The 12,027-nt window shown below is 35.8% G+C and overlaps 1 long non-coding RNA gene across 2 annotated transcripts in view; it reads right to left on the bottom strand.

Annotated features, from left to right (window-relative positions):
• The window catches only part of LOC141378372 (uncharacterized), a 48,342-nt gene extending 37,520 nt beyond the window's left edge, over positions 1–10,822 (bottom strand). The window contains exons 1-2 of one of the 2 annotated variants that reach the window (XR_012392806.1): positions 10,351–10,822; positions 9,425–9,507 (exon numbers count right to left, since the gene is read on the bottom strand). This is a non-coding gene — a long non-coding RNA (uncharacterized lncRNA). The remainder of the gene's footprint in view (positions 1–9,424; positions 9,508–10,350) is intronic. The other variant, XR_012392807.1, reaches the window with a different exon arrangement.
• Positions 10,823–12,027: the final 1,205 nt, after the last annotated feature.

The following is a 12,027-nucleotide window of genomic DNA, read 5'->3' as shown; positions in this document are numbered from 1 at the left end:
AAAACAAAAACACTACTTTATCTTGACTGAGTAAATACTGTTAAGATTTGAGAGGTGATTGGTGAGGGAAGGGAAGTCAGTTTAGATGTATCAGCTCCACACTTCCTGTTTTATTGTTGTGACTCCCCAGGCTAGTGTCCTCAGTACAATAAGCCCACCAATGGAGATGAAAGGCGTGTGCTGTAAATTCCTCGGCTTCCCACAACACGGGCTCATCTGTCAGCTACCTCGGGCCTGTCTGAATCTGATACACCTCTAGCTTTTGAAGTTGTCGAGGCCCCTTAGTATCGGTACAGACAGAGAGTGGGTCAAGGGTTTTGCCTCGTGGAGTCGAAGAGCTACGGCTGAGGCCGTGGGGCATGATCTTGTTCTACACCTTACAGTTTTGCTTCCTGGAAGGGAACATGTTGCATGTATGCGGCCTTGTCAAAATTGCAAATGTGAAACTAGAATCCATTGCTATGCATTGATAATAGCTATGCTTAGTTGTACCCAAACAATTTGTTAGAACAGACGGCTAAAACTGAATTGAATAGCCAATGTTTCCAAATTAAATTCTGATTGGATTAAAAGGGTGATGCAAAAAAACAATATGAACTGTCTGGTTTCACCATAGCTGTTTTATGAAAAAAAAAATTTCTGGTTTTAAATGAAATGTTACATATCTTTGCATATTCTGTCCTGACCATTCCATATATTTTTTGAAAATAGGCCAATTTTTAGAGTTTAAAAAATTAAATTTTAGCTTTGCTTAGCAATGATATTATGCTCTGGTGAAATCCTAGGGCAATTTTCCTCTGATTCTAGTCCATGCATGGCCTTAGGTTTTGTTTGTAATGCTTACATAAGAATAAAAATGTGAGTCAAACTGCAAAGTTTAGAGTCAAAACAAACTTTTGTGCTTGAGCTAGGCTAATGTTGTTTATCTGAATAAGTGTGAAAGCTGCCATCCAAATTCTAGTGGAGGATGTTGGTTTGCTTCTAAATAAACCAGTGCATTTCAACTGAAATATGAATGTAACACACACCAAAGATATAAACTAAACAAAAACGAAACATTATATGGGCCCTATCATATACTCTGCACAATAAGGCACAAGACCTGTTTGCCCTGGTGTGTTGCAATATTCAGACCAACGCAACCTTAATTTTCCCGTTTTCCGCCACGTTGTTTAAATAGCAAATCTATTTGTGCCACTTTGTGGACTCATGGGTGTTAAGGCGCATTGTTGGCGTGTTACTATTTTGAGGAACTAAAATAGACAGGTCTAAAGTCCAGCGCAGAGCGTGTTAGTTGTGCACCTCACTTACACATTGCTTAAAACACGCATGGTATACGGCAATACACAGATATCTTTACAAATAAAAAATACTTAAAGGATTAGAATATTTTAAAAATTATTACTTTCTACATAAATATAAAAACCCTAAAGATATATATTTATATATATATAAATAAAAGCCTTTATGCCTTCCTCATCTCGGGGGGCTTTTTGTTGTTGTTGTTGATTCATGTTGTTATTATCAGTAGTATTATTTATTATATGCATATTTATATTTGTTTTATTAAAAACAAGCTTAGATTTGTCCACCTGTCAGGTTTTGGACCATATGGGCGATAGCATGTGTATTTGGATAAAACTTTTTTTAAACACACTTTGTTTTTATTGTTCATTTATTCATTTGCTGGAAATAAGAACTGAATTTAGAAGTAGTTTTAAAACAAATCTTTGTGCTTAACAAACAAAATTAATTATATAGGCTAATGGATGTCTGTGCGTACAACACGTTTCTTTGTTCACGAAAGAGAGAAAGTGAAGTGAAAGTAAAAGCCGATTAGAGGAGGCTCATTCAGATCCATCCTCGTGTAGATGATCTGTTCAACTGTTTTCTCTTTAGTGAAGCGTTCAGTTTTTCCACTTACAAAGTCCACCATGTAAATAGCAAATGCACCATGACATGTTGTAACTTACTCTTAAAGGGCACCTAGGTTACCCCTTTTTCCAGATTTAATATAAGTCTTTTGTGTCTCCAGAATGTGTCTGTAAAGTTTTAGCTCAAAACACCCATCAGATTTTTTATTATACCTTTTTTAAGTTTCTATTTTATACCTCTTAGCATCAGGTAGCGTTTTTATTTATTTATTTTTTTCCATGACATGTCTTTACATATCGTCACCTTAGAATTATAAGGTTCTATCTGACATTTTGTCAAATTGAGTTATTGACATATTCTTATTAATTGACAACTTATTTACATTATGACATTTTTAAATAAGTTTTAAGTTTCATTTTAAGACTTTTTATTTAAAAAACAAATGTTACACACATTGTTTGCTATGGAATGCAAAACCTTTGAAGCTCAACATCTCCAAATCATTCAGAACTCAGATAGAACCTTATAATTCCAAAGTGACAATATGGGAATTGATATGTACCCCTGTACATTTAATGGATTTCCCAGTGATTTGTTGCAGCTGGAAGGACATTTGCTACATAAAATATATGCTGGATAAGTTGGTGGTTCATTCCGCTGTGGCTACCCCAGATTAATAAGAGGGCTAAGCTGAAAAGAACATGAATGAATGAATAAATTTTTAATGAATTTTCGGTGCTCGCCAGCTTCTTCTGATGCTGCTTGCATTTAAACGGTTTTTCATCTCGTTTCATGCTTGAACAACTAAACCAATGCTTAAGTCAATTAAACTGATTAGATTTTAATTAAATTACATTATCGATGTTGTAATTGGAACCTTATGAAATTGAAAATAGTCACATTAATCTTTCACCACAACTTAAAATTACAGATAAACAGATAAAACTATGCATGTGCATAGTTTTCAGATGTTCAATGTATGTTCATTGCAATGTTCATTGCAATGTACTTTATATAACCCATTTTGTTGTTGTTTTCTATCTTTATGTACAAGCTACGTCCCAAATGGCACACTATACACTATGCACTTATGCACTATGTACTTATGCACTTACACACTCATCGGGATAGTATATGCATGTAATGTTGTCTCAAATGGAACACTGTTTTTTATTACTAAGCAAAAATTCAAACAGTTTCCCTGATGACGTTTGACGGTTGCCTTATTAGTCAAATAAATTACTAAACTACCAATTAATACCTGCCATGAGTATAACCGCATTCCTCATTGGGAGACGGTATAATCACTCACTCAATCATAAGAGAACTTTGCTTTTACAATCCAAAATAAAAAATCCAACATGTGTGCCCGATAGCTTCACACCTTCCGCTATGTGAGCAAAGCTGCGGTCGTTGATTGCGTGAAGTGTCCATCATTCCACACTTCATTTTACCGGTCGAATGAGTGCATCATTCGGGTAATTAAAGTGTACTTTTTTGGAGTTTTCAGTGTGATCGCACTACTTATACTATTTATACTACACGATGGCGTAGAATAGTGCATAAGTATGCAATTTGGGACACACCTACAGTGATAAAATTTGAAAAAAGTGTGAATGCTAAGCAAAACAGAATTGAACAACTGATTCAAAACAACCACTCACAACTGTAAACACAATCCTCAGAATAGATTAAATGAAATGAAAAAAAAAACAAAAAAAAAAGTGCGTTTAAACATACGTACAGAGGTTTGGAGAAATCCATGTACAATAAGAGTTTATGGGCCAGAAAGCAAATTTTCAAGTTTAAAACCCTATAAACAATCGTTCAAATGCCCATTCAGTGCCTAAAATAATTATGTTTTTCTAAATCATGCATGAAAGGTTTAGTCACCCTCTGCATTAATGTATATGATGAGAATTTTTTCAGTGTAAAGATTTAATGTGACTTTAAACTGTATCCTCGAGCACTTAACAGGTTATAACCACCAAAGCGAGGTAGGAAAAACCTTGATGTATGTGCCAAGATGAAAAGAGCTCATGGCCATAAAAATTCCAATATCTTAAAAACAAAAGAAGCAGTATCCGTATTAACTCCCGAAGATGCACCAAATATTTTCACTGGAGGTCTGGAGCTTTCAGTGGCTTCCGCTGGAAAGCACTGAGATTAGGAGAGCTGACGTAGTTTAACTACATCTTCCTGAGGAGCTCCGTGACGTACTGAACATACTCAGAGTGAGGAAACTAAAGAGAGAGAGAGCTGATCGTAGGAACGATAGGGCTGTCTCTCATTCATGTCTGGCTTTTGGCAGCGTACTGTGAGCTGCGGGAGCCAAACAGCACTGGCACTGTGTGAAACAAAATGGGGGGTCTGACTCTCTCCCTTCTATTCAGTTCTATAAACTTTATCAGAGCAGATTGAGAGTGAGATTTAAAGACAGAGTGCAGTGTGTGTCTGAAAACAACTGTTGCAGCAGTTTAGAGAGAGCTGTACCACAGAAACGAATGGCAGCAGCTGGCACAAACTGAAAGAATCTTTTAAATGGTCTGTAATATACGGGTGAGATACCAGCTGACACCTTTAACAACAGATAGCTGCGTCTGGATGGCAACAATCGGAGCAAAGCAGTGTCTATATGGGGTTGGGAAAAAGCGGGAGGGAAAAATTGGGTGAGAACAAAAGAAGGAACACATGATCTGCTGCGCTGCTTGGGTGGCCAGAGGATGAGCGCCCATTGTTGCTCGAATTCAATAGGGCTTATTAGTTAGAAGTGTGTGTGTGCTTTACATTTATGGTGACTGGCACGGGTCTCTCATTCTCAGCATGACTGAAAATGGGTAAAAAGATTACGCTTCTAGTCACTGTTTATCACTATTTGCAAGTATAATGGTTTTTAGATGCTTGCAAGAGGTGGTGACGATAAAAAATAAGTCATAGCAAGGTAAGCCTTTAAAATGCCACCATTTCTTTTGACATGGGACAAATTATCTGCACATTAAAATTAATGTGAGATAATAAAATATGTAAAACTGGTAAGATTTTTAAAAATATTATTATCATATCAATGTTGCATGAAATTGATCAAACATCATGTAATACATGTGTGTGTGTGTTCTTCTGAATTTCAAAAAATCTACAATATTATTTTTTACCAAATGCAAAACAATGGATACCTAAACCATAGCTCTTCATTTACTAAAACAGAGGTACAGATCTGCTGAAAAGCCACAGGGAGGAATCTGGAAGAGGTGCTCTCTCCGCCATGTCCATCTATAGGTTTTGTTTATTCATCTAACTATCCTCATTAGTTCTCTGACCTCATTATACAAAGCGCAGATCAATATTTACATAAATCGCTTCAAACTAACAAATGTGTTTGCAATTTCTAGATCTTATTCCAGCACAGGAACAATATGAATTTTCAGGCCGGCCCCTGCAGTGTAAACATGTTTTAAATAAACAGGAACTAACGTAATGCTCTTTTAATTGATTCATTCTGCCCAACGATGTTTACAGAAGGGCCTAAATATGAACTTGTAATGCAAACCCAGTGTTTAGAAGTGGTTTGTTTGGTTAAAACAATAACAGTTTGAATGCCAGCCATGTTAGAGTTGCATTGTGTGCTGCAAGGGCTTTATTTGGGGATGTAAATCTTTCTAGACTGCTTTCTACAAATTGAACTGCAATTCGCAGGGCAGAGCTGTCTACTTTCGAAATAGGAGAGGGAATAATCATAAAGCGGTTGTGTGCAGTATGGCACTCTGGGTAAAAGACCAGCAGATTATAATTAAACACATGTGAGGGGTAATAAAACGTAATGAACGTAGTGAGGAGACTGGCAGAGCCTTTTTATGTGGCCAGCACAACATGTTGTGTAGTGCTGAAAGCCGTGCCATATGTGTCCTCGGGTGCTCTGGGTTTGAATGTCTGTCCATATATGGTATCCATAGCACTTTTTTAAAATGCTTTCATAGAACTAACATGGAAGTGGCATTGTGGGTAGTGAAGACAATCCAAAAATTAGCTTTTAGTTTTTTTTTTTTGGAGAAAACGTTAGATGTTGCTGTTCACATTTGAGGTTATGTATAATGTTTAGAGGGAAAAACAAAGGTATTATTACTGTATTTATTTTGGAATACAATTACAGAAAAAGTACCGGCTTGGAGATTTTGCCAGCTCACACTTTGCAAGTACAACATTTAATTGCAACTGCTTACAACTGCTCAAAACAACCAGCTTGACTCTGGTTTTAACTGGTTTAAGCACTTTCTGTAACTGCAGTGAAGTTTTGCTGTGCAGTGTAGGCATATTACATCTGCAATGTTTATGAGTGTCTAAAAGAGTTTATGTTTTAGCACAAAAAGTGCAAGAATTTACAAGCACATGCGTTAACTTGCAAGTGGAAGTTTCAACTGGAGTTATGAAGCTGTTTAATCACTAGGAGGTGCTGTTTAGACTATAATGAAGGCTGGAAAATGAACAACAGCTAGCCACAACAGTCAGATTTAGCCTTCATTCAGTTTAAAGAAGTGTACTTTGTGTATTAAACTTCAATTATAGATATATTAAATTGGATAAACACACTAAAAAGTACTTGTAAATGAAAACACTTGTAAACTAACATAGTAAGACACTGTAAATAGTGTTCTCATAGGCTACAAGGGAGTTCATTCCCTCATTCAGAGCTATGTATTCAGTCTGGCATGTTCAGCCCAAAGGGACGGGGCCAAGGCACGAGGAGGCCCAATATTCCAAACAAAATGCCTCTCATCGCCCAAATCTATCACTGGCGCAGAGACAGGCGAGTCCCTCTTTCTCTAGATGTTTAAATGAGAGAGTGTAAGCACGTATGTGTTGACTGGTCCTGAACTAGCTCAGTGAAAGTCCAGCAGACCTTATTGGCCTCTGAGATGATTTACAGAAACTCGACTGATGGTGCAGGCAAAAAATAAATAAAAATTATATATATATATATATATATATATATATATATATATATATATATATATAGGTTCTTGAATCTGATTGGCTGATAGCCGTGCAGTATTGTGCAAATAACAGCACTCGTCCAGCCTCTTAACCCTTCACCCTTGTGTAAAACTTCCCACACCTACAAGCAGAGGACACTCTCCAGTTTGACAAATATTGCTGCTGTTGGACAACATAATGTACTTTTGAGCCTTTTTTAGTCTAGAATGTAGCTGTTTAGATTGCAACTATGCAGTTTATTTATAAGGATAGTGCCTATTTTTAAATATTTATAATTTTGGAGCCTCGGATTCAGTGCATTGACCGCCATCAGCCTGTCTGAGCAGATCAAAGAAAGTGATATTTGACATTCCGCCACAACATGACGACTGAGACCTTATCATAAGTTCTTAGGGGAACTCAGCAGTAATACAGCAGATTAAATCATTATAAATCAGGTAAGTAACATTCTAAGTTGATCTCTCTCTTTTGTATTTTGTATTGCTGTATTTACACCACAGAAACTTGTAGTGCAGGGCTACTCAATTAGTTTGTCATGGGGGCTAGTTGATGAAAAGCATCCCAAATTAGGGGCTGGAGAGATATGACTTGCAATGTAAGAAATGACACAACAGCATATATGAGCCCATATGTGGTATTTTTGATTCTTGTTGATTCTTAATATGAAATTCAATCGTAAGCTTGGCAAGCAGTTTTGGAGAATTTAATGTTTCCCCATTTAGATGGAATGCCTGAGCATACTGTCTTAGAGGTGTTTCAAAAATGGCTGCTGAGTAAAATGACTTGCCTTAAAGGGACTTTGCTCACGCTCTGTGCAGCCTTCAACAGCAGCTTGTGCTGTATTGAGCAAACGCACGTCACTTCTTAACTCTATCGGCCATTTTTCGACTAAACTAAATTTGTTTTTGATGGTCACACTATTGGAGGGCTGCAACAAATTGCCTCGGGGACCAAGTTCGGCCCTCAGGCCACCAATTAAATAGCCCTTGTAGTGTTTGCTTTGCTCTGGCTTTTTCGGGGTTAATTATTGTGAAATCCCTATTGCAACAGAAAAATACTGGGAAATCTCTTTATATAATTTTAAAATGTAAGCAAAAATCACCTGTTTTGTCACCACATAGACATTACGCTAGAGAATCATTCAAATTTTAGCTCTAACGTGACGTTGGTTGAAGTAGCAACAGTTTCTGCTGTTCTGACGTCAGCTGCAGATGTAAATGAGTGGCAGAAGAAAGTAGTTCCTCGTACAAAAAGGTTTTCAAGACTCTCCGTATTTGATTTTCTTTTTTATATGCACGATAATGCTGTCGAATTGTTATATAGATGCAATATCACACTAGTAGCATTGTGATCAGACTGTATATTGTCACTAGCGGTGGCACTAAGGCACTCGGCCGCCAACGCACGCCTCCCACCAGTGCAGAGTTGGGGAAGGAAAACACCCAAAAAATACACATTTAAGTGATTACTTTATTACACTTTACCTTTTTGTCTTAAAAGACTATTCCTGCTACAGATTTCAAACTAAATTAAGTTGCTAACAAACTAAGTTGCATTCTTTCCCATATTTTGAAAATTTTTAAAATAGAATATTTTTTATATAAAAAAAATGAAAACATTTATTTTATCACCAAAGAAAAAACTGAATTCCAAAAACTTGAACCAGAAGGGTATGAAATTCTCTGCATATAATTATAATACTTTTTTTGCATTTTAAATCATTTCATCCTAGAAACCTTGCAATACAGTTTTATTCTATGATTAATCAACTAACAAGATATCTGTTAGTTGAAACATTAAGTCACCTCTAATGTCTTGCTCTAAACCATTAACAACAATTAGAATTTAGCTGTATCAACGCCTTGCTGGCATGTTTTAGCATGCTGTTAGCATGTTTTAGATTTCTCGTTTACATCGTTCAGAACATGTTAAAATGTTTTATAACACTGCTAACATGTTTCAGTATACTGTTAGCATGTTTTAGAAGCTGCTAACAAGTTTTAGCACATTAGCATTTTAATTTGATGTTTCAAACGTGTTTTAACAGTTGCTAGCACGTTTGACTGCCCTCTGTTGGCAAAAACATGTCATATATAAAAGCACTGTACACAACCTTGTCACATCTATGGAAAGCACAAAATCTAAAACTGTTTTTATAGTTTTTCATAGTTTTCCAATCCTTTAAATATTGTGCAAGCTTTGTAATAAAAACATACACGGCCATAAAATGACAATACATAATTGCAGTGAAGTAATATTAAATGAATTTCACACACATTTAATTTCTTGTTTGAATGTGATATATAGAAATGTGGTTTTTTATTATTATTTTTATTTTATTTTTCAAAAGCAAAATCTAATAACATATTGGAATTTCTATTTCTTGCACAGTGTATTTATATAAAAGACTAAAAGATGAACATCTGTACGAGTTTGAATAATAAATCCTCTTTGTTAGACTTTGTGGTTTGCACACCTGAGTTGACGGGCACGCTCTCCTCTAGCCACCTTGAAATGGAAGCATAAACAAGCATATTCAGCTGGGGAAACCCAGACTCACCACAGCCCTGCAGACAGACCTGCCGCCAGCGCCTGTATCTTTTCACACAGAACACCACAGACATGTGCATTTAGACATTCCACCTGGAAAAGAAAGGCAAAAAAGTATATCAAAAGACATAGCAAGCAATCTAAATTAGCATTAAGAACATTCAACAATTCCTTGACAACACTGAAGCATTCACGCACAAAATCAAATATTAAAACACCTCTGTGAATACATTAAATTTAGACACCTGGAGCTGGTGCCAATGAGCTTTGCCAGGCAATGCCAAACTGCATGAAAAATAAGCAAGCTTCAGTGTGGCAAAACTATTCTGAGACATCAGGGCCAAATAAGATTCTGGGAATTCCCTAGTGCGTTACGTGGATTTAAATAGGTAAACATGCTAAAGCTAATAAATAAAGGCGCAATGAACTCTAATACAACAGCAGAAAATGTTATTTCCAATGCAGCAGTTGTAAGTGCATTTAAAATGTTTGTGTGCATATTTTGACTGCCATCTACTGGTAACAACATGTCGTGCCGCATGGCCTATGATAACAAATATTAGCATTCATTACAGCGTAATTTAGCAATAAATAATTTAGCAAATTTTTTTTCAGAAGAAACCACGTTTCTTGAAAAATCCTATACAAAAATTAAGTAGTTTTAACTAGTTTTTAAGCAGATAAAGATATATAACGTACTTTATAAGACTATTAAAAACACTAGCATTAACATAATCATACTAGTGTTAGCATGTTTATCGTTAACTGACAGTTTCACAGATAACGTTAGGCCTTTGTTTTAAGATGAAAAATGATGCCAAAGATTAAAAGAAATGTAGTTTCTAGTTTAATTCCTACAAATATTAGGTTAATGTGTAACGTTATTCTGTTTTTATAGCTTAACCTACAACAAATGTTTCGTTTAAATTGACTCACCCAAATATATCTTTCAAACCCGTTAATTAACAACGTCAGGAGACTAAGGAGACGGAGATAGGCCTAACGTTAGGTATCGTACTTCCTATTCCTAACTAAAATGATAAGATTTGTGACGAACAGTTTTATCAATTAACTGATTATTAACAGTATGTTAGTTGTAGAACAGCGTCGTAGTCGAGCTAAACTGAGAACCAGATTCATAAACGAATCAATCTTCAAAACAGAATGAGAACCCTGCGGAAACAAACAGCTTAAACCAGTCTAGGCTGGTTGGCTGGCTTTAGCTGGGTTCAGCTGGTCATTTCCTAGCTAGTTGAATAGGTTGGAAGTGGATAGAAACCAGCCTGGAAATTGCCAAAAACCCCTTTAAAACCAGGCTGGTTGACCAACTAAAACCAGCACAGACTGGTTTAAACTGTAATTTTTTCAACAAGGGGAAAAAAAAAAAAAAAAAAAAAAAAAAAAAAAATATATATATATATATATATATATATATATATATATATATATATATATATATATATATATAATTTTTCTTTTCATTTTTTTTTACAAAATATGAAAATACTTTTATAATTATTATAATTTTATAATAAATTATAATTTATTTTTGAAATATGCAAATATAGGCCTACAATTAGCCCTCAGTTATTTCTGAATCATGATTTTTTTTAGTCAAAACCTGACTGACCTTGCTACATACACATACTAAGTAAAATAATACATCACATAGACTGTATATGGGTGCAGAAAACTGAGTAATGCGTGGCATGTGTTTATGGAAAGGCTCTTCTCCAGGCACCATAACACATTCAGGCAGGCCTGCGTTGACGGACGCTTTCCCCATCCAGATCCATTCACAGACAATCCAGAGCCACAGAATGACAGAGAAGAAAGAAAGGGGTCAGGAGGAAAAGAAAAACAGAGGTTGTTCTGCATGCTCCTCCGATGGGCTCGCTGGGTGGTTTGTCTGTTTATTTAGTCTGTGGAGGTGATGGGAACTGAGCATCAGCCACTGCCAGTTTTCTCCACACTGAGAAAATATTCATGTGGACAGCTGGAATCCAAAAGGCACATTCAAACACACTCGGGGCCAACAGATACAAGACTCAGCTCGCATGAAACACATTTCCAAATCGAAAATCCCAGCAAAAGCTCCTTCAGCTCTCTGGTATTCTTTAAAATGCGTGGTGGATAACAGAGAAGAAGAAAGCATGTCTATAGCAAGCCAGCCAGTCCTTTTAGCTATTCTAAGCCTGATGTTTCAGAAGCTTCTGCATAGCCTAAGAAGATAACAGAATCACAATACCACACTCAATCAAAGCTACTCCAATCTGTTAAAACCTCTGAGGGAGTCAATTATAATCAACTCTCCAAGGCCTCAGGAAGTGAATTATGTTTTGCTGAGGTGAAACTCCAAGTCTCTTATCGTGCAGAAGTATGGATATTAAATCAGATTAAAATGATTTACTCAAAAGAAAATATTCTTGTCTGCTTAATTGGTAGTCATTTTTAATTTTGTGTGAAATGCTTTTTTTTACTTTAGCTCTTGTTTATTGTTAAATTTTTGTATTCAAAGTATACCAAATTAGCTCCCATAAATCTTAAATCACTTTAAAACTTTTATAAGAAAATTGACAAATTAATGTAAAAAAGCGACTATAAATATAAAAA

Source organism: Danio rerio, chromosome 2, assembly GCF_049306965.1.
Source record: "Danio rerio strain Tuebingen ecotype United States chromosome 2, GRCz12tu, whole genome shotgun sequence".
In the NCBI taxonomy this organism is placed as follows: domain Eukaryota; kingdom Metazoa; phylum Chordata; class Actinopteri; order Cypriniformes; family Danionidae; genus Danio; species Danio rerio.
Note: the sequence above shows the minus strand (reverse complement) of the source record. Positions and strands in the feature narration are given on the sequence as shown.